The sequence below is a fragment of the Canis lupus genome, chromosome 34 (genome assembly GCF_011100685.1).
Source record: "Canis lupus familiaris isolate Mischka breed German Shepherd chromosome 34, alternate assembly UU_Cfam_GSD_1.0, whole genome shotgun sequence".
NCBI classification, from domain to species: Eukaryota; Metazoa; Chordata; class Mammalia; order Carnivora; family Canidae; genus Canis; species Canis lupus.
Genome location: NC_049255.1, coordinates 41764178 through 41791980, shown reverse-complemented (window position 1 = coordinate 41791980; position 27803 = coordinate 41764178). Strand labels below are relative to the sequence as shown.

The 27803-nt window shown below is 37.4% G+C and overlaps 1 long non-coding RNA gene across 1 annotated transcript; it reads left to right on the top strand.

Moving 5' to 3' along the window:
• Positions 1 to 104: 104 nt before the first annotated feature.
• Positions 105 to 27803, top strand: LOC111093866. The gene is made up of 3 exons (XR_005383612.1): positions 105 to 174; positions 25791 to 25876; positions 27238 to 27803. It is a non-coding gene; the product is annotated as an uncharacterized LOC111093866 (long non-coding RNA).

Here is a 27803-nt window from a genome sequence, read left to right as displayed (position 1 = left end):
AACCCCTTTGAACCACACCTGAGTTTATGTTAACCTAAGCATGGTTGTCAGGGGCTGGTTGTCAGGGGAACCAAACACATGATGAGAAGGTTAGAGTTTTTAGACCCATCCCCCTGTTCTCCAGGGAGAGAAGAGGGCCTAGAGGTTGAAGCCTCCAAAAGGTTGTGCTTCCAGGTTGGTGAACACAAGGAAATTTGGAGAGTGCACTCAGAGGTCATGAGAACTCTTCCTCTTTCTGTACCTTGCCTTAGGAATCTCTTCCCTCTGGCTGTTCTTAAATTATATCCTTTTATAATAGAATGGTGATCTAGTATGTAAAATGTTTCTCTGAGTTCTGTGAAACACTGTAGCAAATTAATGGAAACTAAGGAGCAGGAGGTGGTGGTACAGGGGGTGAGGTCATTGATATTTTCACTCTACAGCTGGCCGGAAGCACAAATGACAATCTAGTCTTATAATTGGCCTCTGAAGTTGAGATGGGGGCAGTCCGGGAGGACTGAGCCCTTACCCTGTGGAATCTGATACTATCTCCAGGTAGCTAGCATCAGAATTGAACTGAATTATAGGATATCCAGCTGGTGTCTGAGAATTGCTTGTATGTGTAGGGAAACCCCTCCTCTCCACACACTGGAATCAGGTGTCAGAACCCTTAGTTACTTTTTATATTTCTATTTCTCTACTAGGATTTCTTCTTATTTTTTAACACATTACAAGTATATTTTCCTTTATTTCATTGAGCATATTTTTAAAAGCTGCTTAAAAACCAACATCTGTATTATCTTGAGTTTGGACTTTACTTTTTCTCTTGAAAATCGGTCATATTTTTGTAGCTTTAATATATCATGTAATTTTGGAATGTATGCTAGATATTATGAATCAGATGTTGTAGTTTTGGATTCTGACATATTCCTATACAGGGAAACTACAAATTCTGAATTCATCATTCAGGGTTTTTTTTTAAGCCTTAACTGAGCTACTTGGAAGCTGCCTCTTGAATGTATAGTTGAAGGTTTAGCCAGAGATTAGAACAGAGTTATTTGAAGAATTTGGGGCTCCCATGTTCTCTTCTTTGCAGGATCCTCTGCTTCACTTTCCAGATCCTATGGATTTCCATATTCTGCATTTTGCTTCCTGCATATTCTGGTGTCTATTCCTGGGCTTTATCTACTTTGCATGCCAGTGGTGGTCTGCTCTTAGGCTAGCAACTATAAAAAGTGGGAAACTTACCTCATTGATTTTTTTTTTTTTTTTTTTTTTTATGTGCTGACTGCTCTCTGATGTTTGGGCATTTTTGTTTTCCTTCCAGTCCCTTGAGTCTTCTATATTCTGCTCAGAGATCATAGTTGTTATTTATAGCATCTTTGTCTGATCTGATAGGAACTACTTGAGTATTACCAAAAGGAGAAATTTTTCTCCCCATTATTTTCTAAAAGAAATTCATGTTTTTGGATGTCTCATTCTCCTTCATGTGTAATTGAGGTCTAAAGCAGGTATATTACAGGTGGAGAGACTACCCAGAGAAGCTGGATTTATGAATTGTCAAGGGAGAGTATTCCTAGGGTGGCTGGGCTTTTCTTCTTACAACTGAGTCTAGCTGCTGGAAGTTAGACTCTTCATCCTTATCCAGAGTTCTGCTGGGGACAATAAAAATGGGTCAGGACATTGTTGTTAGAATTTTAAAAGTAATTTCAAACCCCTTGTGTCTGCAAAGGGACGTGGATTGAGAGGTACAATAGGGAGAGTTGGAAAATCACTCTCTGTTTTCTAGAAGGTGGGATTCTTGATTAACTGTCAAGAAGCAGACATAATGCTATGTTTGGCCTATACTAATGTATCTCAAGGTGTGGTCAATGAGGAACTTTATCAGAGTCTTCTAGAATATCTGTCTTAAAAGCAGCTTTCTACCCACCTCAGACCTGCTGAATAATAAGCTCTGCAGATATTTGCATTCATATGCCAGTGATACCCACATTCATTAAAATCTGAGAGCCGCTGCTCTGTATCAGTGGTTCACAAGCCTGGCTGCTCATTAGTCACCTGGGAAGCTTTTAAATCTTACAGATTCCAAGACTCATCCTCAGAGGCTCTCTTAATTGGTGTGATTTGGGACATAGGCATTGGTATTTTTTTAAAGCTGCCTGGATGATTCTAATGTGCTGTTGGTATTGAAAAGCCCTGCTCTTTGTGAATAGTCACTGCTTTTACATGGTCAAGAGAGTAACTTCTAAGACTCTGAGGACAATGCAATAAAAGATGACATGAACTTGTAACTCTTCCAGGATATTTAGGCAGAAAATAAACCCATGAATATGGCACTAACTTCCAGATACTCTTTTTGACACATTTAGAGGGAGAAGATAACGCTATGAGGTCATTCTACAATGGTATTTCTGATTATAAATCCTAAATCAACACTGAACACATTTTTAAATTCTGAGTCTGTAGACCCCAATTTGTAAATATCCTAGAGAGGGATATGCTACATCACTTTTCCCAAATTGACTTAATTAGTGACCTTTTTTACTTCTGCAACACATGAACATCTTGCACAATCAAATCTGAGAAGCAATTGTTCTCGGAGGCATTCATATAGAACAAACACACTGGTTAATCAGACCTTAGAATATTATTATTTACAATATAACTAGTTATTTTTTATTATCTGTATTTTTTTAATCCTGGAGGTTTTTGCATCAGAGAAAGGCAAATTATTTACTTATATAACAACCTCAACATTAATATTCTTCCTCTGCGTATGGTAAGGTAATGAGGGCAGATGTCACTTGCATGCACAAAAGCGGGTTTTACACTATAGATAAGGAACTCTAAAACTATACATTTTAGAGTTTATATATGAACTTCTCTCCCAGAGAGAGGAAGAGAAATTTTTTTTTTCTCTCTGATGAAAACAAACTCTTTCTGGGAAGAGATGAAAAAGATCTCTAGGTTTTTATAACAACCTCTCTTTTAAATGTAAACAAAGGGCTCCAGATTTTATTACTCTATGAATTGTAAACACAAGCGATCAAGAAAATAAATATTTAAATTTTTCTAGAGGTCTCTACTCATTTCTAATCAATCATCCTTTAACCCATGTTGCCAGTAATCTTTGCTCAGAAAGCTCTGAGAAGGCAAAAACATGAAAATATTAACACTTTCTTCACAATGCCATCTACTCTCAACTCAGAACATCCTCACTCATTCCAAATATGTTCCTGATTCAACAGTACTTTCTAGTATTAATCCTGGCAACATGCTCCCTTCATGAGATGACTACCCAGATTAACTTCAGGCCATACAGACAGGCTTACAAAGTACCCTGTTACATGAAAACATAAGTAAAAATAGATTGTCAGCCACATCAGTCCATTCAGGCTACTTTAACAGGTCATTGATGAGGGGCCTTATAAAGAGCAGAATTTTATTTCTCACAGTCCAGAGGCTGGACATCTTCCTAACAGAAGGCTGCTGACTTCTCCATTGTATCCTTACATGGCGGAAGAGGCAAGGTAGCTTTCTTGGGCCTCTTTTATAATCATCACCCACCTCCTAATACTACCACATTGGGCATTAAGTTTTCAACATACAGATTTTGGGAAACACAAATATTCAAATCATAGCACCAATCATCATGCAAAGTATTGACATGTCTTACTATACTTATCAGCTTATGGACTCTCCCTAGTCCTTCACCCCCAAGATAGTAGAATTGCTGCAGAGTCTTTATATAATGAGCTATAGCGCTATTTAATGATTAAGGCTACATCAAATTCATCATATAACCTTGTCATTTTAAGCTCGATATTGTGTTTTATTGACACTCTGCTCAACAGTAAACCATGGATTTTCACTCTGTGTGGTAAAATAGCACTATATCCTCCCTTGATAGGAATAGCAATCCCAGTTATGTGTCTAAAATCTCTTATGGGCATATAACTTCTAGGGACATTTGCCTTGTTTTGAAGCTTAGGATCGAATAGAACTAAAGATACACCTGACAACTAAAAATAGACAACCACTTCAATTTCCTAAAAGCTTTGGAAGCTGTCTAGGATTCCCCCTGTCATTAGAGATTCTTTCGTTATATTCAGTCTAGATATGGCAACTACAGACTCATCAATCTAAGTTACTCAGGCTCTCCAGAACCTAATTTCTTGATGAGTACGTATGGGTTTGTGGCGTTAGTGATCCAAAGATGTTCTTGAAGATTGTAATTTGCAATGATGATTTACACACTATCCTAAGAGCACCCTATTTTTTTTTTCCTTAGTGTTTTTCATTTCTCAAGAAGATTGTTTAATAGTTACTAGGAAAGGCTCTGACCCCAAACTTCCTAGGTTCGAATCCTAGCTCTGCTATTTTCTAGCAGTAGCAGGTATATTATTTAATCTCTTTGTTCCTCAGCTTCTTCGTTAGTAAAATGAGGTTATTACTTATGTTAAAGAGCTGTCAGAGAATTAAGTGACATAGGCATGCAAAGTTAAAACAGACCTTATCCCTTAGTATTCCATAAATATTAACCATTATAATATGGATTCTCTAAGTCTGATTCGTTCATTTTACCTGAGTATGTTGCAATTTTACCATTTTGAATCTGTGTCTACGGCACTTCTTCCAGATAATGGGAAATGGATTGCAAAACAGGTATAGTTCACAAGCTTGAAATTAAAATTCAGCAAATTGAGTATCAGGCCTAATTTACCTGGTGAAAGTTGGTAGAAGGGATGGTAGCAAAGAACAGGAGATGGGGTGGAGGTTGAACCAGCCAGTCAGTAAGTAAATCAGTAAGCAAGTCAGCAATAGATTTTTTTCTGTGAAATGAAATTAATAGGATTTAAATAATTTGAGTCATAAATCTCAAGTCAGGGCAAAGAGTTAACCTGGGACAAAAAGAAATCAGTTATGACCATACCTGTCAGACAAGAGACTGTGCTGATAAATGCCAACAGCTTGGAGTCTGCTATTTCTGCTGGCTCTTACTGTCCTAACAGTATGGATGACACTTTTGCCCCTAAATTTCCCTACAGGCGTTTCAAGGATTTAGAACCTACTGGAAAGATAATTTGGTAGAGACATCCTTGATAATATTTTCTCCCACAAGGAGAAAAGCATTCACAGGTCTGTCTGCTTCTAGCTCACTGTCCCCAGGGCACTTTGCCTGCTGTGATCATGAGTGTCCTCTCTCCATCGATTCTATAGTTGATATTCATCCCTGTTTTGTTTTGTTTTGTTTTGTTTTGTTTTTTTAAGTTTTACCCATTTAATGCTACAAGGTCATCCTGGGACAATTCTCAATTTTAGTGTAAGAGTTTATGTATGTATGTACGTACGTACTTAAAGCAATTTCCATTTTTAGTTGCCTTTGCACTGTTTTATTGAAGTACAATTAACACATAGCATTATCTTAGTTTCAGGTACAAAGTATGATTCAGCTATTCTGTACACTACTCAGTGCTCATCGAGATCAGTGGTCTTCTTCATCCAACTCATTCATGCCTCTGCCCACTCCCCCTCTGGCAGCCATCAGTCTGATCTCTGTATTTAAGAATCCATTTTTTATCTTTCTTCATTTATTCCTGAAATTCCACCTGTGAATGAATGACATCATATAGTATCTATTTTTCTCTGACTGAATCATTTCATTTAGCTTCATACTCTGTAGATCCAGTTGCAAATGGCAAGGTCTCATTCTTTTTTAGGACTGAGTAATATTCCATTGTGTGTATCTATCATCTATCTATCTTCATCATTGTCATCATCATCATCTATCATCTTCTTTATCCATTCTACTATGTATAGACATTTGAGTTGCTTCCATATCATGGCTATTGTAAAAAGTGTTGCAAGAAACATAGGAGGGCACGTATCTCTTCAAAATTTTGCTTTCATTTTCTTTGGATAAATACCCAGTAGAGGAATTTCAGGATCATATGGTGAATATAATTTTCATTTTTTGAGGAATCTACCCATTGTTTTCCACAGTAGCTACACCAGCTTGCATTCCCACCAAGAGTGCATAAGAGTTCCTCTTTCTCCACGTCCTCACTAATACTTATTATTTCTTTTCATTTTGATTCCAGCTATTTAGTCAGGTGTTAGGTGATATCACATGGTGGTTTTGATGTGCATTTCCTTGACGACTAGTGCTATTGGGTGCTGGCCATTTCTATGGCTTCTTTGGAAAAGTTTCTATTCAGGTGCTCTGCCCATTTTTAATCAGATTATTATGGGGAGTGTTGAGTTATATAAGTTCTTTATATATTTTAGATATTAACCCTATAGTGGATTATATCATTTGCAGATATTTTCTCCCATATAATAGGTTGCTTTTTTCTTTTTCTGATGATTTTCTTCATTGTGCAAAAGCTCTTTATTTTGATGTAATCCCAATAGTTGAATTTTGTTATTGTTTCCGTTGCCTGAAGGAACATATCTAGGAAAATGTCAAATTACTGCCTATGTTTTCTTCTAGAGTTTTAAGGTTTTAGGTCCCACATTTAGATCTTTGATTCATTTTGAGTTTATTTTTGTGTATGATATAATAAAGTGGTCTAGTTTCCCCATTGTATATTCTTTGCCCACCATATATTCTTACCTCCTTTGGGTTTATTCTTGTGCTATTTTTCCCAGTGATATGTGTGTATATTTTTGTGCCAATACCATGCTGTTTAGGTTACTACAGCTTTCTACTATATCTCAAAATCTAGTATTATATTACTTTCAGCTTTGTTCTTCTTTCTCAAGATTGCTTTGGCTATTTAGGGTCTTTTGTGGTTCCATACAAATTTTAGTATTATTTGTTTTATTTCTGTAAAAAATGTTGTTTGTATTTTGTGTTTTTTAAAAATATTTTATTTATTTATTTGACAAAGAGTGAGAGAGCACAAGTAGAGAGAGTGTCAGAGGGAGAGGGAGAAATAGGCTCCCCACTGAGCAGGGAGTCTGATGCGGGACTTGGTCCCAGGACCTTGGGATCATGACCTGAGGGAAAGGTAAATGTGTAACTGACTGAGCCATTCAGACACCCTGTGTTGTTGTATTTTTATAGAAATTATATTAAGTCTGTAGATTGCTTTGGGTAATATGTACATTTCAACAATATTGGTTCTTCAAATCCCTGGGTATGGAATGTCTTTCCATTTGTGTCATCTTCAATTTATTTCATCAATGTTTTATAGTTCTTTGAGTACAGGTCTTTCATCACCTTGGTTAAGATTATTATTCCTAAATATTTTATTATTTTTGGTGCGATTGTAAATGGGATTGTATTTTTAATCATATTCTGCTATCTCGTTATTAGTATATAGAAATGCAACACAACACCTTTCTGTACATTAATTTTGTATCCTGCAACATTACTAAATTCATTGATTGGTTCTAGCAGCTTTTTGGTAGAATCTTGACAGTTTCTCTATACAGTATATGTCATCTGTAAATAATAAAAGTTTACCTCTTCCTTACAAATTGTGCTATTTTTGTGCCATTACCACTTCCTTACAAAGTATAATAACTTTTTTTTCTTTTTCTTGTCTGATTTCTGTGCTAGGACTTCTAGTACTATGCTGAATCCAAGTGGTGAGAAAGGACATCCACATTTTGTTCCTGATTTTACATACAAGCTTTCAGCTTTTCATCCATCCAGTGTGATGTCAGCTATGGGCTTTTCATATATGGTCTTTATTTGTTGAGATATGTTCCTTTTAAACCTACTCTGTTGAGAGTTTTTATCATGAATCGATGTTGAACTTTGTCAGATGCTTTTCTTTACATCTGTTGAGATAATCATATAGTTTTATCCTTTCACTTGTTAATGTGGATATATCACATTGTTGATTTATGAATAATGAACCACTCCTGCACCTTTGAAATAAATCCCACTTGATCATGCTGAATGTTTTTTTTTTTTAAATATATTGTTGGATTCAATTTCCTAGTATATTGTTGAGAATTTCTGCATTTATGTTTATCAGAGATATTGGCCTGTAGTTTCCTTTTTTATGGTATCTTTATCTGGTTTTGTTATCAGGTTCATGTTGGCTTTGTTGATGGACTTGGAAGCTATCCTTCCTCTTCTCCTTTTGGAATAGTTTGAGAAGAACAGATATTAATTCTTCTTTATATATGAGGTAGAATTTATCTGTGAAGCCATCTCGTCTTGGACTTTTGTTTATCGATAGTGTTTTCATTATTAGTTGAATTTCATTGCTATTAATAGGTCTGTTCAAATTTTCTATTTCTTCCTGATTTAGTTTTGGGGAGTTATGTTTCCAGAAATTTATCCATTTCTTCTAGGTTGTCCAGTTTTCTAGCATATAATATTTCACAATATTCTCTTATAATCCTTTGTATTTCTGTGGTTTCATTGTTATTTCTCCTCCTTCATATTTGGTTTTATTTATTTATTTGAGTCCTCTCCATTTTAAAGGAATATGAATAAAGGATTATCAGTTTTATTTTCAAAGAACCAGCTCCTGGTTTCATGGATCTGTTCTGTTGGGTTTTTTAGTTTCTATTTTATTTATTTCTACTCAAATCTTTATGATTTTCTTTCTTTTCCTGGCTTTGGATTTTGTTTGTTGCTCTTTTTCTATCTCCTTAAGGTTGTTAGGTTAGGTTGTTTTATTTAAGATTTTTCTTGCTTCTGGAAGTAGGCATACGTTGCTATAATCTTCTCTCTCAGAACAGCTTTTGCTACATCCTGTTTTGGATTGATGCTTTCATTTTTACTTGTCTCTATATTTTTTGATATCCTCTTTAAGTTCTTGGTTGACTTATTCATTGTTTAGTGGCATATTGTTTCTGGATTTTCTTCTTGTGATTGGTTTTTGTTTCATACCATTGTGGTAGGAAAAGATGCATAATATGATTTCAGGCCTTTTAATTTATTGAGACTTCTTTTCTGGCCTAATGTGCTCTATTCTGGAGAATATTCCATGTGTACTTGAAAAAAAATGTGTCTTCTGCTGTTCTGGGATAGGATGCTCTGAATATATTAAGTCCATCTGGTCCAATATGTCATTCAAAGCCACTGTTTCCTTGCCAATTTTCTGTCTGGATAACCTACCCATTGATGTAAGTAGGGTGTTAATGTCCCCAACTAGTATTGTATTACAGTCAATTTCTTCTTTTATGTCTGTTAATAGTCGCTTTATGTAGAGGTGCTCCCATGTTGGGTGCACAAATATTTACAATTGCTATATCCTCTTGTTGGATTGTTCCCTTTATCATTATGTAGTGTCCTTGTTTCTTGTTACAGTCTTTGAAAGTCTATTTTGTCTTATATAAGCATTACTGTCACAATTTTCTTTTTCCTTCCTTTTTCATGATAAATGTTTTCCCATCCCTTCACTTCCATTCTGCATCTGTCTTTAGGTCTAAAGTGAATCTCTTGTAGGCAACATACAATTGGATCCTGTTTTTTTTTATGCATTCAGTATCCCTATGCTTTTGATTGGATATTTAGTCCATTCTGATTTAAAGTAATTATTTATAGGTAGGTACTTATTGCCTCCACTCTTTTCTCAAAGCCAGTGAATATTTTTTATGACATTAATTTGAATTCTCTATTGAAGAAGTCCTGAAGTCCCCTACAAGTGCAATGTCTTGTTTATTACTTGTTTTTATCACCGTTTTTATAGTTCTTCTCTATTTCTTTATTCTTCTCTTGCTGCTTCCTTTGTGTTTTGATAGCTTTCTTTAAGGACATGCTTGGATTTCTTTCTATTTTTTGTGCATGTACTATATGTATTTGCTTTTGTTTTTGTTTTTTTAAATATTTTATTTATTTATTCATGAGAGACACAGAGAGAGAGAGGCAGAAACACAGGCAGAGGGAGAAGCAGGCTCCCTGAGGGGAGCCCAATGTGGGACTAGATCCCAGGACCCCAGAGTTATGCCCTGAGCTGAAGGCAGATGCACAACCACTGAGCCACTCAGGTTCCCCTATTATACGTTTTTGATTTGTGGTTCCCATCAGGTTCATATGCAACATTTTATGCATATATCTCTCTATATTAAATTGATGCCATTTAAATTTGAACCCCTTTTAAAGCCCCTTTTACTCCTCCACTTCTTATGTGCACCTGATTCGTACTTTACATCCCTTTATTTTGTGAATTCTTCATTGATTTTTATAGATTTAAATGATCCTACTGTTTTTGTGTTTTAACCTCTGTCTTAGTTTTATAAATGATTATTCTACTACTTTGATTATATTTGGATTTATTGGTGAATTTTCTTTACCTTCATAATTTTCTTACTCCTGATTATGGCCTTTCCTTAACATTTCTTGAAAGCCTAGTTTAGTGGTGAGGAACTTCTTTAATTTTTTTTTTTTTTTTTTGCATAGAAAACTATCTCTTCTGAATTATATAGCTTTACTGGGAAGAGTATTCATTGTTGCATTTTGCATGAAACTCTTTATCTCTTCTGAATTATATAGCTTTACTGGGAAGAGTATTCATTGTTGCATATTTTGTTTGTTTGGTTTGTTTTTTCCTTTCAGCACTTTGACCTCATCATGCCACTCCCTTCTGGCCTGCAAAGTTTCTGTTGAAAAATTAGCTGAGACCTTTATGTGGTTTCCCTTATATGTAACTGTTTTCTTTTGCTGATCTTAACATTTTCTATTATTACTTTTTGCTATTTTAATTATGATGTATCTTGGTACAGGTCTCCTTGGGTTAATTTGTTGGAAGCTCTCTGTGCCTCCTGGATCTGGATGTTTCTTTTCTTTCCCAGAATTGTTCAGTTTTCAGTTATCATTTCTTCAAATAATTTTTCTGCCCCCTTACCTCTTTCTTCTCCTTCTGGAATTCTTTTTTTTTTTTTTAATTTTTTATTTATTTATGATAGTCACAGTGAGAGAGAGAGAGAGAGAGAGAGAGGCAGAGACATAGGCAGAGGGAGAAGCAGGCTCCATGCACCGGGAGCCTGACGTGGGATTCAATCCCGGGTCTCCAGGATTGCGCCCTGGGCCAAAGGCAGGCACTAAACCGCTGTGCCACCCAGGGATCCCGTCATTCTGGAATTCTTATAATGCACATGCTGTTATGCTTAATGATGTCACTGAGTTCCCCTAATCTATTTTTATTTTTTATTATTCTTTTTACAGTTCAGCTTAGTTGCATTCCATTACTCTTTCTTCCAGATCACTGATCTGTTCTGCTTCCTCTACTCTACTATTTATTGTCCTCTGTTTACCAGAACTAGATACTTCATGGATTCTCCCATGTAGGTCACATGTGTCCTACTCTTGTAGCTGAGCTTCATTTGCCTTCAGTCCAGTTGGGTGCAATGGCTCAATTGGCCTTTGTGGGTATACTGGGCAGGGTTTGGTCTCTATGCTGTTAAGGTGACAGTCTGGAGCTGGCACAGTCCTGTGGTTGGGCAATATCAGCAGTCAGACCAGTTGCTTGCCCTTAACCCATCTGCTAGGGCTGTAGTCACTTTCAGGGAACTCTGCTTGCCTTGTCTTCTGAAAGGCTTTCTTTGGCAGGTTATGCAACCAGCCATACCAGATGCTGGCACCTAGTCTGGGACTGATCAGCTGGGTACTTGCTGTACTACCAACTAAAGGTCCATGCACCTGAGACTATAGGCCATTGATATATGTGGTTATTTTTCTCTCTCCCAGGGGCAGAAGTCACTTTGAAGTGGCTCAGGTCCCTGCTAGAGTTGTTTGTAGGATGTGTGGGGACAGGAGCTGCTTTGGAGGGATGAGAGCCAAGTGGGTCAGGTTGGATGGGGTAAATCCACAGGAGAGCATGGAGGTGGGGTATGCAAGGCTAGGAGAACAGGTGGCAAGTATTCTTGCTGGTTCCTCCAAGTGTCCAGTCTACCTAGGGGTGGGGAACAATGGTGCCCACAGAACTTATGTTCTTGGGTAAGTCTCCTAAAGTTTCCTGCTGTTCCAGTGCACATTCTGAGATTAGTACATAAATCACCTGCAGTATACCCCAGATGTTTCTCAAACTGCCATTTCTATGCTGTAGCTCAGCCAGGTTATTTGTTATACTGGCTCTTTAAGGACAGGGACTCAGTTTTCTAAGGCTCTCTCAGAGCTGAGCCCCGATTTTCAAAGTACCCATGTTAAGCCTCAATAATTATAAGTACTGTGGTTAAGCCTCATTGGTTTTCAAAGCCAATATTCCCAGTGCAGGTTCCCCATGCTTGGAGTGTCTGGTGCGAGGGCTGATTATCCTGCTCCTCTGTCCTTGTGGTTCCTCCCATTTGTGGTTAGTCTTGATAGGGGTTTGGTTCCCAACTGTGTCTCTGTCCCTCCTACCCTTTTTGATGTGGCCTCCTCTCTACAGTTACTGTGAAAAGTGTTCCAGCAGTCTTCAAGTAGCTTTCTGGGTTAGTCCCACTGATGTGGCTATTATCTCAGTGTGTCCATGGGATGCAGTGAGCTCAGGACCCTCCTACTCTGCCATCTTTCCTGGGAGTTCCTAGTTGCCTTTGATCTTGATCAGTTTGGGGGCCTTCCCCTTTCCATGGCTAGGTACTCCTTCTGTGTTTTAAAGCCTTCTTTATCCATGAAAGGCTCAATTTTCTTGATAGACTATGCAAAGTTGATCCATCGATTTACTTAGGTTTATTTTAATTTGTCATTTTGATCAGCATTTTGGTATTTCCAATTCATGTGGCATGTATATGCTTGGTCTCCAATACATATGTCTGGAAATGATCTCTAAGTTTTCTGTGTATTTTTTTTAAGTTACTCCCTTTTGTGAATCCCTGGGTGGCGCAGCGGTTTGGCGCCTGCCTTTGGCCCAGGGCGCGATCCTGGAGACCCAGGATCGAATCCCACGTCAGGCTCCCGGTGCATGGAGCCTGCTTCTCCCTCTGCCTGTGTCTCTGCCTCTCTCTCTCTCTCTCTCTGTGACTATCATAAATAAAAAAAAAAGTTACTCCCTTTTAGGGAACATAGCATACCAATCTAAATTGCTGCTCAGTTGAATAATTTAATTAGTTCATTTCTCTCAAGTAAGAAGTTCACTATACACATAGTAGAAATTTACTGACTTTATAAAAAGAGTTTACAACGCACTGGTATTCTATTTAATAGATATTGTAAGCTATCTTTAGGCTTTATATATAGTTAATGATATAAATTAGAGTTAAAATTGTGTTTTGAACAGTGGTAAGCAGAGTTTTGTTTAAGTAGATACAATTCCAATAAGGAATGAGCCATAGCTGCTATGGAGATGACCAAAGGCATGACCAGAATATTTGATATCCTTGTAATGCAGAAAGCCCAGATTGTTGTGTGTTGATAAAAAGCTACATAGGACTGCAGCTGCTACCTTAAAGCCAGAGCTGAGAAAAACTCTCACTTCTGATGTAGGCCACTGACACATGCTGTGCATATTTTCACAGACTGGCCACAGGTGACCCAGCTGGTTACTTAGCGGCATTAAATTTAAATGTCAGACTGATTAGTAACTGTATGTGTAGAAATACATGTGCTCTATTTGTGTGCATGTGTGAGTATGCCTGTGAGCATGTGTGTGTCTCAGGGGAAAAGGGCATGGAATAGATTACAGTGCAGCTGGCCAAAGAGGTTGTATTTTCCATGACTGCTTTCATTTGAGAGTTGGGGCTTTATAACCACACCCTCTAATAGATCTGGCTTGGCAATTTGTTGTATACAATTTTTCTGTATCAGTTTAAACTATGCATCCCAAAACATTTGTGCTTGCATCCTCTGGCTCTAAATAAATCTCCTATTTTCATACCTCCACCACAGCAGTTGGCCAACTGATACTTCAGAATAGCATTAGATGGCCAAATAAGTAGCACCATCTGCTCCAATTTAGAGGAATCCTCAGTGGTGCTGTGACAGCTGTCTGGTTCTGAGTCCTGAACACTAGAATTCATTTGTCAGAGAGGACACATATCCAGTGTTAGAATGGCCATTTTCTATAAAAGGAATGATTTTTCTAGCAATACAGTACCCTATTTTTATGGAGGTCAGACTTCTGGAAACCATTGTCTATTCTTCAAAATATAAAACCAAATGTGAATGTTGACAAAATAGTCTTTCTGAGCTATTAGATTTAAAACCCAAACTCTCAAGCCATGCTTTAATGTATGAAAAGTCATTATAGCCTCCCTAAGTACCTAATTACATTTATTTAATACACAGTCCTTAATAAGCTTGATTATCTGGTTTGTGAGCATAAAGTATCACAGAAGATGCAAGCTAGAATTAGACATGGTAGGGTTATAAGTGACTCAAACTCACTAATTAGAAGTGGAGAATCTGGTGAATTGCTAGGTAGAAAATATGAAAATGCAGACCATGATTTTATACACATTACAATGATATATTTTTGTATTCATTCACTTAATCACTATTTACTATGTTCCAGGCACTTTTCTAAATACTGAAGTACATAGAAGAGTTAGTGTGCCAAGTAAGGTTCTTGCACCTAAAGAATCTGAAGTCTAGTCAGATGGGCTACCTCATTAATAATGCAAGATAGGTTACACAAATACCTTTAGAGGAACAAATAACTTAACATGAGAGTTCAGACTCGCTTGAGATTGCTTCAAGCACAGGAAGGATTCACTTAGGCCGTGGCCTTTAAAATTGACTTTGAATAAGTGTGTATAGTTTGAATATATAGATGGAAACAGCATGGCATTTTATATAAACAAAAGAGTGTGAGAAAACTATGAAAGATAGAGGGCCACCAGGGGGATGAAAGTTCCACGAGGCGGAAGCGGAGTCTGTCCTGTTTATGGCTGGGTCCCTAGTAAAAGGATGGGCATGCAGTAGCTTTTAATATTGTTGGAATCAACAGAAGAATAAATGTATGTATGAATGAGTAGCTTAGTTGTATTTACATAAAAGGTCTAGGACTAGATTAGTAACTAAAAGGTACAAGACCAAAAGGAATGTACAAATGTAACCACCACCATAATCAAGATACAGAACATTTTCTTACCCCACCCACAAAAAAAGAAGAAAAGAAGAAAGAAAGAAAGAAAGAAAGAAAGAAAGAAGAAAGAGAGAAAGAGAGAAAGAGAGAAAGAAAGAGAGAAAGAGAGAGAGAGAGAAAGAAAGAAAAAGAAAGAAGAAAGAAAGAAAGAAAGAAAGAAAGAAAGAAAGAAAGAAAGAGAAAGAAAGAAAGAGAAAGAAAGAAAGAAGAAAGAAAGAAAGAAAGAAAGAAAGAAAGAAAGAAAGAAAGAAAGAAAGAAAGAAAGAAGAAAGAAAAAAGGAAGAAGGAAAAAATATGTCTACTTGCCTCTTTTTAGTCAGTTCTCTTATTCCATCAGCCCTTGGCCACAGCCAGACACTGATCTGTTGTCACTATCAATTAGATTTCTCTCTTTTTTGTTAAATATTTATATGTATACTAGAAACAGACATATAGGTGACCTATTTTGGGGAGTGAGCAATCATGGACTTTGAAAGGACCAATAGGTTCAAGAAAACATTTGATAAGATCATTGAGTAGAGAGTAATTTATTTTAAGAAGGAACAAAATGAAAATTCTAGAGGGTCACCTGGGTGGCTCAGCGGTTGAGCATCTGCCTTCGGCTCAGGTCACGATCCTGGGGTCCCAGATCGAGTCCCACATCGGGCTCCCCACAGGGAGCCTGCTTCTCCCCCTGCCTGGGTCTCTGCCTCTCTCGGTGTCTCCCATGAATAAATTAATAAAAATCTTTTTTAAAAAGAGAAAATTCTAGAAATGAAAACTAAATAATTTAAGAGCTCAATATAGTGTTGAAGGCAGAATAAATCAGAAGAAAAAAGGATTAAGAAGTAGGAAAATAGGTCAGTACAAGATATTAATGATAAAGTGGAAAGAAAAGAGAAGGGAAACAAACAAAAAAGAGCTTAATATACGAGAAGTGGTAAAAAGTTCTGGGCTTTTGCTTCATGCTTTAAAATCTGGAGATTTGTTTGTTCATTCCCTTAGTCCACGGCTATTCCCCTCCGAAGTCGTGCACTGGTTAGTGGCATGCTCCCAAGCTTGCAGAGTAGTAGCTCCAGAATTCTTTTCCAGCATAAAAAAAGAACTTGAGCCAGATGTTAAAATAAGAAATGAGAGTGGAGTACAAATAAATCTCTTTTTTTTTTTTAAATAAATCTCTTTAGAAAATGAAGCCAGTAATAAAAGTTTTCTAACACTTCAACGAGGTCAAATGAGTATTTTTATGTATACTTTTAATTAATATTTAATCAAATTAATAAAAGTATTCCATAAAATGGTCCCATTTTAAAATATAAGGCAGTATATTTGACGAATGTTCAGAACATTTCCACCATCCAAAAAAGTGATTTCCACATATTTAGAAAATCATTTTTAAAATTTATTGATTTTTACCATAGTCAGATAGTATATTCCATGTAAATTCAATCATTTTAAAATTTATTGAGAATAATTTTATGACATCATATTGTCCATCTTATTAAAGTTTTGTGTGCACTTGAAAAAAAGTATGTATTCTGGTATTGTTGGCTGTTCTATAAATGTCCACTAGCTCAGCGGGTAGAGAGTGATGCTCAAACCAACTGTATCCTTGCCGATAGCCTTACGTCCTTGTTTTAGCGAGAAGAGGGTTGGAATTCCACACTCTAACTCTGTGTTTGCCTATTTTTCCTTTAAACTGTTGAGTATCTGCTTCATCAGCTTTGGAGCTCCCGTTAAGCATTTTTATTCTTAATGAATTGAGCCTTTTGTTGTTATTAAGCATTATTCTTGAGGAATGGTCAGATTCCTCATCCTGAAGTCTACTTCTGTGATATCCAATAGCCACTGCCACTTTCTTATTATTAGTAAGTATGTGATTGGTCACCCTTTTACTTAAAAATATGTATGTTTTATGTTTTAAATGCATTTCTTACAAACCGAACATACCAGTCCAGCAATCACGGCCTTTTATTTGGAGTTACATAGAAGATTTATATTTACTTTTTGATCTGGATGTGTTCAAGTCTAGAATCATTATATTTGTTGCTTCTGTTCTTAATTTTTCTCCTTTGCTTGTCCTTTTTTCTGATTATTTTTTATTATTTAATTTTATGTCCTTTTTTGGAGTTATAAGCTGTCTCTCTGTTTTGCTCATTAGTGGTTGCTCTAAGATTTACAATATACAATTTTAATCTATCGTTGTCTATATTCAAATATTATTACATTCCTTACATATGATGTATGAATCTCACCACAATATACCTCCATTTCTCCCTCATTTTCTTTGCGCTATGGTTGCCGTGTTTAACTTTCATATATGTTCAATTCATTGTTATAAGTATTATGCTATAGCCTCAACTCTAAAGAATTTTTAAAGTGAGAAAAAAATTATATTTTTTGCACATTTTAAATATTTCTTACTCTCTTCATTAATTTTTGAAGATCAAGGTTTCACTCTAAAGAGCTTTCTTTAATACGTCTCACAGTGTAGGTCTGCAGACACCAAGTTCTCTTAGGTACTATTTATATGCAAATGTTTTTGGTTTCCTTTTACTTTTGAAGGACTTTTTGCTACATGTAAAATTTTAATTGTTTTCAGCAACTTTGTCAGTAGCAACTTTGCCTACTTTTTTTTTTTGGTCTCATGAAAAGTCAGAGATTATCCTTATCTTTGCTCTGCTATATGTACTGTGGCTTATTTCTCTGGCTGCTTTGAAGTTTTCCCTTTATCACTGTTTTCCAGTGTATACCATGGTATGATTTCTCTGTTTATCTTGCTCAATATTATCAGCTTCTTACATTTTCATTACTTTGAAAAAAAATTAGCTGTTATTTTTTTACACATTGTTTTGGCCTACTCCTTTTTTTTTTTTTTTCCTTATACTCAAATGACAGGTATGTTTGACCCCTTGATGATGTCCTACAAATCACTGAGGCTTTTTACATTTTGTTTTATTTCTGCCTGTGTGCCTCAGTTTAGATGGTTGCTACTATCAGAACTCGAAATCTACTGGTATGTTCTTCAGTGTCAAGTACAAGCTTACTTTTAAGTCTACCAAGCTGATTTTTTCATCTTCCATATATATGTATGTATATATACATGTAATTTTAAACGATTAATCCTTTGATTTCTATCATTTCTATGCCTGTTTTTATATAGATGGTTATAGATGACCTTTTTCCAAGTCTTCACATCCTATTAATTTTGGATCAGATCCCGGCCATTGTGATATGATTACATACATCGTATCTATAGTGGGAACCAGACTAACAGTATCTTGAACAAATCTACCATGAAGACCATGCTGTGGCTTGAAACTTTCTTGAGCACAGACCCTCTTTCCACATTCTTTCTTTTTGTTTAATTACTACCCTTGAGTATACTCCAGGGCATAACACCCTTGATCTGCCCTAGAGATATGACTGTGACACATACTACCTTTTTTTGGAAGGGGATGTTTTTTCCCCTTTATTGTTTATTTAAAAATGTAAACAATGCAGGGGCACCTGGATGGCACAGTCGGTTCTTAAGCATTCTCTCCTCGGGTGATTCCCCAGCACGTACTCCCAGTTTCTAGGGTACAGAAGGTCTTAAGGGAGGGGATTACAGAGAGCTACTCATCTTGCAGCTGCCTAGACAGGGTTCTGTCCAGTAAGGCCCCTTAATAAGCCATTTCTCATCAAGCTGGACTTGTCAGCCTTTTATTTTGGTCTCCTTTTTAAGTTAGTTTTAATCTTTGTTATGAAAGTTTTAGAATAGCCTTTTACCCAGTGTAGCATTATTACTAAGGTCTGACTCTCTGGGGTCTCTGATAAATACCCTGAATTTTTATTGAGCATTCTACTCTCTGCTGGTTGGAGGATGAATATCTTCTACCCCTGTGTGATCTCAGAAATTGTATAGTTAAACATTTTGATTTTTGCTTGGTATCATTGAGCTTCACTTTACGCATATACAACGTGGTCTTTAGCAACCCGCCCAGGTAGACCTCCGTACAGATTTCTGAGGTTCTCCCTCTGATGACTCACTCCTTCCAGGTCCCTGGCCTGAAAATTCTTCCTGCCTCAACTTTCTCACGGTTGAATCTCTATTTTCTCAACTCAACAAAACTTCCTTGATCTGTTTCAGTCCTTCTTCCCAGAACTGTGTTCTTAGAATACTCTACTGAAGTGAAGCCAGGGAAATTATGGGGCTTACCTCATTTGTGCTGATTTTATCAGAAAGAAGGGTCCCTTGCTCCTATGTTCCCAATGCTTGATAATAATTCCACGGATTTTTATTAAATTTTCTTTTTTTCTTGTGAAAGACAAGGTAATTATTTTTTGAAATTTCCAGTTAATACTATATATAGTTCCAATAGGAAAAGATACCAAAATTTTGCATATTTGGTTGAAAGTTAAAATTTTTATTTGGGTTTAAGAAATTACTAATACAATATTTTAATGTAATAGAATAGTCCGTGATGTGCCAGAAATTATAGACAAAAATGAATTATAAAGTTTATGTAAATTTTACTTTAAAAATCTTTTTGACTACTGAATCTAGTGTCAGAACAGAATCCCTGAGTCATGGATTCTCAAATTTTATAGTATACAAGAATCTGCTGGAAACTTTGGCAAGGAGTGAATTTCTGAGTCCCTACTTCAGGTATTCTAGTTAACTAACTGGGTTTTTTGGGGGGATTGGGGGGTGATGTATCACAGCTTTTTAGTGATACTCCTATTGATTCTGATGTAGGAGGTCCGAGAGAAAATTCAAATGAAATGTCCTTGTGCTGTTGATATTTTCCTTCTGAGTCACTGTTTAATGACAAATGACCATATTGATTCTTTAAGGTGAAAGCATAATTTAAGTGTTGCAATGCCTCAAGGTGTTGTGGGTCTTACATTCAATCATTCCAAATAAGAAAATACAGAAACTCAAAGTTTTGTTTTCCTTCTTATTTGAATTTTTTGCCTCTCGATTCAGGAAATGAAATGTATTTAAATTTGATATGAATTAAATATCACAAAGGTAGCCTGGAAGATGTTTTAAGTGACTTATAATCACATTGAAGACATATTTTAAATGTTTAACAGAGTTCATTTGGAAACTCAAACCACCTTACATCTAGAAAAATGTGGGAAAAAGAATATACCTTTTATGACAAGGTTTCGTGGCACTTGGGCTTGGTTTTCATTTTCTCCAAAGGATATTTGGCATCAGGCAATATGCCATCTGCTAGACTGACTATCTGAAGTAAGTCTCTGAAGCCCATTGTGTCCAGGGAGGTATGGGAGATGGAGGACATTCTCCCTATCCTGAGTTTTCTATTTTCTGTCCAAATCTGGCCTTTTGCAAGGTTGGGAGGGAGAGGTCACTGTGCCACAGAAAACCATAAATAATAAAAGCTCTTGGGGGCTCCTGCGTGGTTCAGTCAGTTAAGTGACCAACTCTTGATTTTGGCTCAGGTCATGATCTCAGGGTTGTGGGATGGAGCCCTGTGCCCTGTGTCAGGTCCACGCTCAGTGGGGAGTCGACTTGAGATTCTCTCTCCCTTTGTCCCCGTCCACTGCCCTGCTCTCTCAAATAAACAAAACTTAAAAAAATAAAAGAAAAGAATAAAAGCTCCTGTTTGATGAATCCACTGATACACTGAATACCAGGCCACACTAGTGTTCTCTTGACTCCTCCAAAGGTTCAGATTGAGGTCATCACAGGCCTACAAGCCTGATTCTGACAGCCTTCCAAAGGATAACTGTCTCATGTTAGGCTCATTTTTTGGTTTCAGGAAAAATTTAAAGACTGAGGAGTGGCTGATTCTGAGAAAGTTTTAGGAACAATTTAAATTTTTCCTTGCAATGCTGGAGCTCGTGTATTTTTCTTCAAGCCAGGAACTTGCCAGTTTACCTTATAGTAGAGCAGTCTCTAAATTTCAACCCAAACCCATAGATTAGAATCTGATTTGCTGGAGGCTCTGAATCTATCCTGGAAATTGCTTTTAGCAAAATTTGCAAAGTCCAAGAGTGCTGGCTCTTGCCAATACAGAAAAGAAAAGAAAAATGAACTTGGTGCTCCTAGATTTGTACTTTGATAAATCTAAATATATTCTAACAAATACTAATGTAGGACATGCTAGACCTATTTCCCTACTAGTTTTTTTTTTTCCTTTTCCTATTTAATAAAATCTTTCCTTTATTGAAAAGTTCCTATATAGCCAGACAAAAGGCACTCTGCATGTTTCCCTCATTAAGCTTTTATAGCAATCTTATGAGGCAGGTGCTATTTTTATGCTCATTTTATAGGAATGCTAACTGAAGATAAATATATTAAATAACTTGCTTAAGAGTGAAAGCTAAACGTGGGAAAGCATTAAGTGGCAGAGTCAACATTTAAATCCAAGATACTTGACTCTGAGGTCTATGATCCTAGTGGATTACACTGTATTTTAACCAACCTTTCAACCTCTCCTCTTCAACTATATGCTACCTCTACACAATACCCATGTGTTTAAGTTCTATTCGTCCCTAAAAATCTTCCCTGACTTATGATACTATATCATCAACCTCACTGAGTTTTGAAGCTAAGAATTTCTTCTAGGTTTAGAAGTCAGTGTTCCAGTAACATCTGATGGGTTCCTTGTTTGACTTCCTTTGGATCCCCTTTAAGTCTCCTTTTTATCAATCAGATTGGGAATCCAATACTGTAGATATGAAATGCTCATATTTTCCCAAGACACCTTTATTCCAATGGCTTCCTCTTCTAGTGTTGACCTGCTCTGGAGTAGGGCCTAGATTTTTCCTCCTCTCTTCTTTCCTACTTCACAAAGTTCTCCTTGGATTTTGTATTCTACTTTCTAGGACTAGATTCTGTTCTCATGTCGTCATCTTTTGAGCTGGACATCTTCCACGTAAAGACACAGGGTTTAGTGATGACCACCGCTTGGATCCCCTATTGGTATGATTAGATTATATTCCCTGTTGCCACTTGATTGGATATGCTTGAACAAGGATTTATTAAACATTTTCTGAGTGCAGGCTCGGTGTTAGGGTCCCAAATATGTGAAGAAGTATATTTTCTGTCACTGTAGTGTTCACAGTCCGATGACTTCCCTGTATTAGGACCGAGCCATTTCCTTTGGGAAATTAGCCCTATTCACCGACTTTTTCCTATGCACCTGCCTTCTTCCTTTTACCTAGTAGGAATATCTCTGCTTGATGTGTTATAATTCTATTTTCTAACCCAGATTCATTAAAGAACCACTGTAGCACATGCATGATAATCTGAGCAGTGGCATATCTTGTCTCTCCTCTTCCTTGCCACTACAAGGCATGACCTGAAGCTTACCATTCCAATTGTTTGCTTTCATCCTCTTTAGATACAAACACTAGTGGTCTGGCTTTTTTTGCTCTATCAAACATTAGAGATTAACCAATATTGAAGTGCCTACCAAGTCTCTAAGTAAGTATTTACTGAGAGAGAAGATTGTTGGGGAAAAGTGATTGGAATCTTCTAAGACAAGCACTGGCAAGCAATATCCCATAGGCCAAATCTGGTCTATTTCTTGTTTTTGTAAATCAGGCTTCACTGGGACCCAGCCAAGCTCATTCATTAGTGTTGTCTCTGGCTACCTCCAGGCTGTAACGGCAGGAAAAGATGAGTACTGGCAACAGAGAAACAATGGCTCACAAAATTTAGAGTATTTACGGTTTGATGGTTTATAGAACAGTTTACTCATAATTATTCTAAGACATTCTTAAACTCTTTAGGAAGCATATTAATCGTGGTCATCTTAAGTACTGCTCTAATGATTAAGAGAGTAAATTTAAGATGGAAGTACAGCAAAAAGGATACTCTCTGACAGATTTAGTTTCTTGGGCCACACATATAGCCTGAATAATAATCAAGAAGGCATTTGGCTTGAGCTCTTATTCATACTTCTCAAGTCTCTGGCCATATCAATTACCCTTGATCCCACCTTGTTCTCTTATTTTTTCCAAGAGGATGTCAATAGCCCTTTCATACATTTTATAAAGCAGTACAAGGTGCTTGGAGTCGTAGGATCTTGGCTGATGTCTTGTTGCCATGTTGCCAAACAATCTCTAAGCAGCAAAACTCAGTTTGTCCAACCTTCTTCAAATTCATGTTCTACCACTAATTTGGCTCCCAAGTAGAAGAAACCTTCATCCTTTAAGCTTAGTGCTTTTATATTTGATTTTGGCTGATTTGTTTTCTGAATTTAAATAGTTTTATGGTCCTTGAAAAGGTGGTTTTGCTCTTTTAGGTTTGTAGTTCTCTCTTATAACAAGTTCTCCAGAGACTAAACCAACTTTTTAATAATGATAGTATTAGTAATTATGATGAAAACAATAACTTTGAATGCTTATTATATATTATAATTATAAAGATAATGAACATTATGATAATAAGCTATACTAGTTTTGAATGCTTGTTATATATGTGGGAAATGGTTCCAAGTTCTGCACATAAATTAATTCATGTAATCCTCCCAATATTTCAGTCAGTCTGGCACCAAAGCCCATGTTTTTAATCACTATGCAAAAGACATATTACTAGGGAGTTTTTGTTGGTTCTTTAACATGGGCAAAACATAAGTGGTATTACTAATTGAATGTCTTGTGGGTGTTTCCTAAAAAAAAATTGGATACACCCACGCATGCACATATATATGAATATACATATTTCATATACATATATGTATACATATTTTAAGTACAGAATAAATGTTGAAACATGAATAGAAAATTTGCTTACCAAAAATATTATCAAAAATTATATGGAAGGTATTCTAGTTTGGAAGGAATGCTTCAATTACTTAGCGGATGTATTCATACTCTCCTAGGAATCATTTTGCTGGGAGTTACACACTTGTGTATATTGGATTAAAACACAGAAGCAAACAAACAAAATAACTTTTACTAGCATGCACGGATGATCTATGTAATTTAAGGGCAAGAATTGCAAGAAGCAAGCAGCTGGGGGCTAAGTTAGTCTCCATTCTCTTTTAGTCCCTAGGTTCTCTTGCTCCTTCTCCCTCATCCCTTCACGTGCATACCTATCACTCAGGACCTTACTGGCGTCTTTCTAAGCATTTGCCCCTTTGTAGATCTTGCCTCTTTCTGTTTCTGAGTGAACATGGAAGGGCTGCATAGTAAAAGCTCCTATGACATTAACTAGAACTTCTGGATACAAATTTCAGACTCCCAGATGAGAAAATCAGTGAGTCATCTCAAGCCAGATGTCCCCTTCTGGGCTCAGTGAATAATGGCTGGCATCAGGGTTGGGATTTGTTCACATAATCTGGTAAGGGAGCAGAATTCCTAAGACTGGGTCTTGAATAAGGCATGGAAACTTAATAACAAGTTTGCTGTGTACAACACACGGTGTCCTTCTCTCTCTCTCTCTCTCTTTCTCTGAAGGCCTAAGAAGTCATATTAATGTTTCCTAAAACCAGGCAGTAGCACTTTTCATTGCCTTCAATGACTATGAGAAATGTACTTACAAGAGAAAAAAATACATTGAATGTGAAAAAGGAACCTTGTATTCCTGGCCTTCACTCGTTGGGTGTTGCAGTTCCATAATACCTGATATCTTTCTATATTCCTGTGATGCCACCAAAAATTACAGTGGAGACAACAAATGCCAGAATTTTTTTTTAAGATTTTATTTACTTATTCATGAGAGACACAGAGAGGCAGAGACACAGGCAGAGGGAGAAGCAGGCTCCATGCAGGGAGCCCAATGTAGGACTCGATCCCGGGTCTCCAGGATCAGGCCCTGGGCTGAAGGCAGGTGCTAAACCGCTGAGCCACCAGTGCTGCCCAATGCCAGACTTTCTGACACTAGTTCTAGTCTCATCAGTCGCAGACTTGATCCTTCCTTCAAAATTGCCAGTGGGCATTCGATCTGCAAAGATTAGCCCAAGACCGTGGAAGGGGTGAAACGGAACCGTTTCCAGAAGTATCCTGCAGAAACCAGAACGCTGGGCTGCCCAAGTGAACTGGTTGGCCCTAGCTGGTCAGGGCCAGGGCGATTTGGCACGTCGCTGGTGGAATTCCAGCCATGAGTTTCCTTTCCTTAGGACTCTCCATAGGTCACATCCTGAATCTGCAAACCCACGTCGCCACTACTAAAGAGGGGGTGTCAGGAGACGCTCTAACAGCCAGCTGAGTAGCCAGTCTTTCCGACATCAGCTCTCCTCATATAACAAGTCTTTAAAAAAAAAATTGGGTAAAAACGTTTCTCTTATTTGAGTGACCCATAGTTAGAATTACTCTTTGTTTTAGCATATCCCGATTGGGAAAATTTATCCACACAATGTGGGAAATGAGACAGATGCTAGAAGTGAGCCTTAATTCCATACAAAACTAACAGGAATTAGAAGACACGTTTATGCTTTGGAGTAGAGATCTTATAGATGTATCACAGGGACATATTTCCCACTTGCACGTGACCTTCCAGGTATAGAGGGCTCTTGTCCAATTATCTAAATTGCCTAAGTTCTGATTGTCCCAAAATTCTCCCCAGGTCCCAAAATTCCCCCCAATAGAAATGTTTAAAGATAATATAGAATAGATGAGAGCATATGGACATCGGAATATACCCTAGAATGTAATCCTTAAAAGCCACTGTATGAAGTTATTCTATTTCTACTTTCCCATTTATTTTAAATAATGGGTACTAATAGTTTACAGAGCTGATTAACCTAAACTAAAAGAGATGTTTTCTCTAGAAATAAAAAAAAAAGGCAAATTATTTCAGTAGGAACTACCCTGCTGACCAAGTGAAAGTTAGATTTAGTAGGAAAGTCCTTCATTCACTTCTATCTAAATCAGTAATTTCCAGACTTTCCCTTTTCTCAGACTGGAGGAGAAGGTGTGGCCAGAGAGAGACTTCTGAGAATTGGGAAGGAAACTTGAGGGGGCACAAGCCTGATGCTTCTATGGAGGTGGGTGAGCTTTTTGAAGAGCTTGAGTGTTGGGATGAGGACCTGAGGAGAACGTTTAGGATGCACTGGAACTGGGGTAGGCTGCTGACCAAAGATAAATAAAAGGGTAAGAGAAGGAGGACTCTCCCGAGGCCGACTGCAAGTGGAACAGCAGGGGATCTGGTCAACGGTACTCGGCTGACTTCGTGTGGAAGCAAGTGACAGGTCCTGGAATGAACACAGGACAAGGGTGTGTGAAATGTGCACGGGAGAAGGCCAAGGGGCCGAGGGAGTTAGGGAGATTGGCAAGAGAATCATGAAATCCTGGTCTAAGAGTTCAGCCCAGAGAATAAAGGATGGGAAGTCAGTAGAAGGCTGGGAAATTGTGACAAAAGTGCAGAGTCCCTTTACATCCTTGGCTTTCGTTGTAGTTAAGCACAGTAAGCCCTCATTGCCCACCAGGGTTGTAGGGTTCCCCAGTATGGAACCACGTTGTCCACATCGATTCCCGAGATCTCCTTTGAATGTCATGGAAATGTTCATGGTTCAGGGATTAACAAGACTCATTGCATGGATGGGGATATAGGGGAGCTGGAACTAAAATTAATCCTCACTAAGAGAATTGACAATATCCTGAAGATCTAGTTGTTCTTTTAGCTGGGTGTCCTCTGGAACAGAGAGATAAGAAAATGATAAAGCTTTCTCCTGCTTAGAATCACTGTCCCTGATTTCAAATATTTTCAGTCCTCTTGTCTCTTGGGCTAATTGTCATTATAGACGAGGGCTCTCGCTGCTAAGTTGCTTGCCCAACACACTGTGCAGCAAAAGATTAAAAGATAATTGGATCAAAAATTTCACAGGAAAAACACACCAAGATGAAACATCTTTCGGTTAGGCCTATCCCCGGGAGGAACACTAGGATTAAGTGAGCCACAAATAGTACATGACGACCTCACCAAATGCTGTATTACTGAGCCTGAGTAAGATGGTTATATAAGAAGGAGAAGCTGCTTTACTTGTGATGAAAGAAAAAAAAAAAAAAAAGAGCTGTTCACACTCTCCCGTCTCATATGCCAGACAATCTGGAGTTGTTTTGATCCTCATAAAAAGAGCTGATTTTAATGTGGCCATCGGGCGTTTTTAGGATCTTTATAGGCCCAAAGCCTTCTTACTGGTGGAGACCCCACCACCACCACCTATTCCACGTTATAAGTAAATTAGAATGTACTGAGGTGTTCGATCAATTCTGATCTGCATATTTATTTCTGTAATGATTACTGCAGTTATTCTGTTCATATATTTTATCACAGTTTAATTACGGCGCGTGCCGCTTTTAGTGCTGCTGTGTTCTTTTATTTTGTAACGGGGTGGTGTTCTTCCAGGTGTCGCACATTTTGTTGGCCTTTATGAAATTCATCAGTTATGGGCACTGTGGCTGATGACACCCACGAATAGGTGGCCCTGCACCTAGGAGGACGGGTTGGACCCTGGAAGGAGCTACGTGAGACGAAGCCCCGGTCGCCGAGGATGGGTTCAAGTCCAAGCTTTGTATCTAACCTAGGTGACAAAGGCGGGCCCTCTTGTCCCCCTCTTGTTTGCCAGCACCACCACCAATGCTGTTTTTCTCTGCTTTTAGTAGAAAGAGATAAATAATTGGGCAAACACAATAAAGTGATAACACTTATGAAAGACTTATAATAGGTTGCCATGGGAACAAATAGAAGGGGCAGAAAGTTCAGGGAAGCCATTTTTTTTTTCTTAGTGAAAATATAGAGAACAGTCATGCTGCAGCATTCCTATTTTTTATAGGCTTTATATAGAGAATCAAATAACATCAAAAACTTTCATACTTTATGGGACAGCAGAAACAACACAGGATTGGAATCAGATTTGGTTTTAGATTCCAATTTGTTATGGGAAAACTGCTTAACCTGTGTGGACCTCAGTC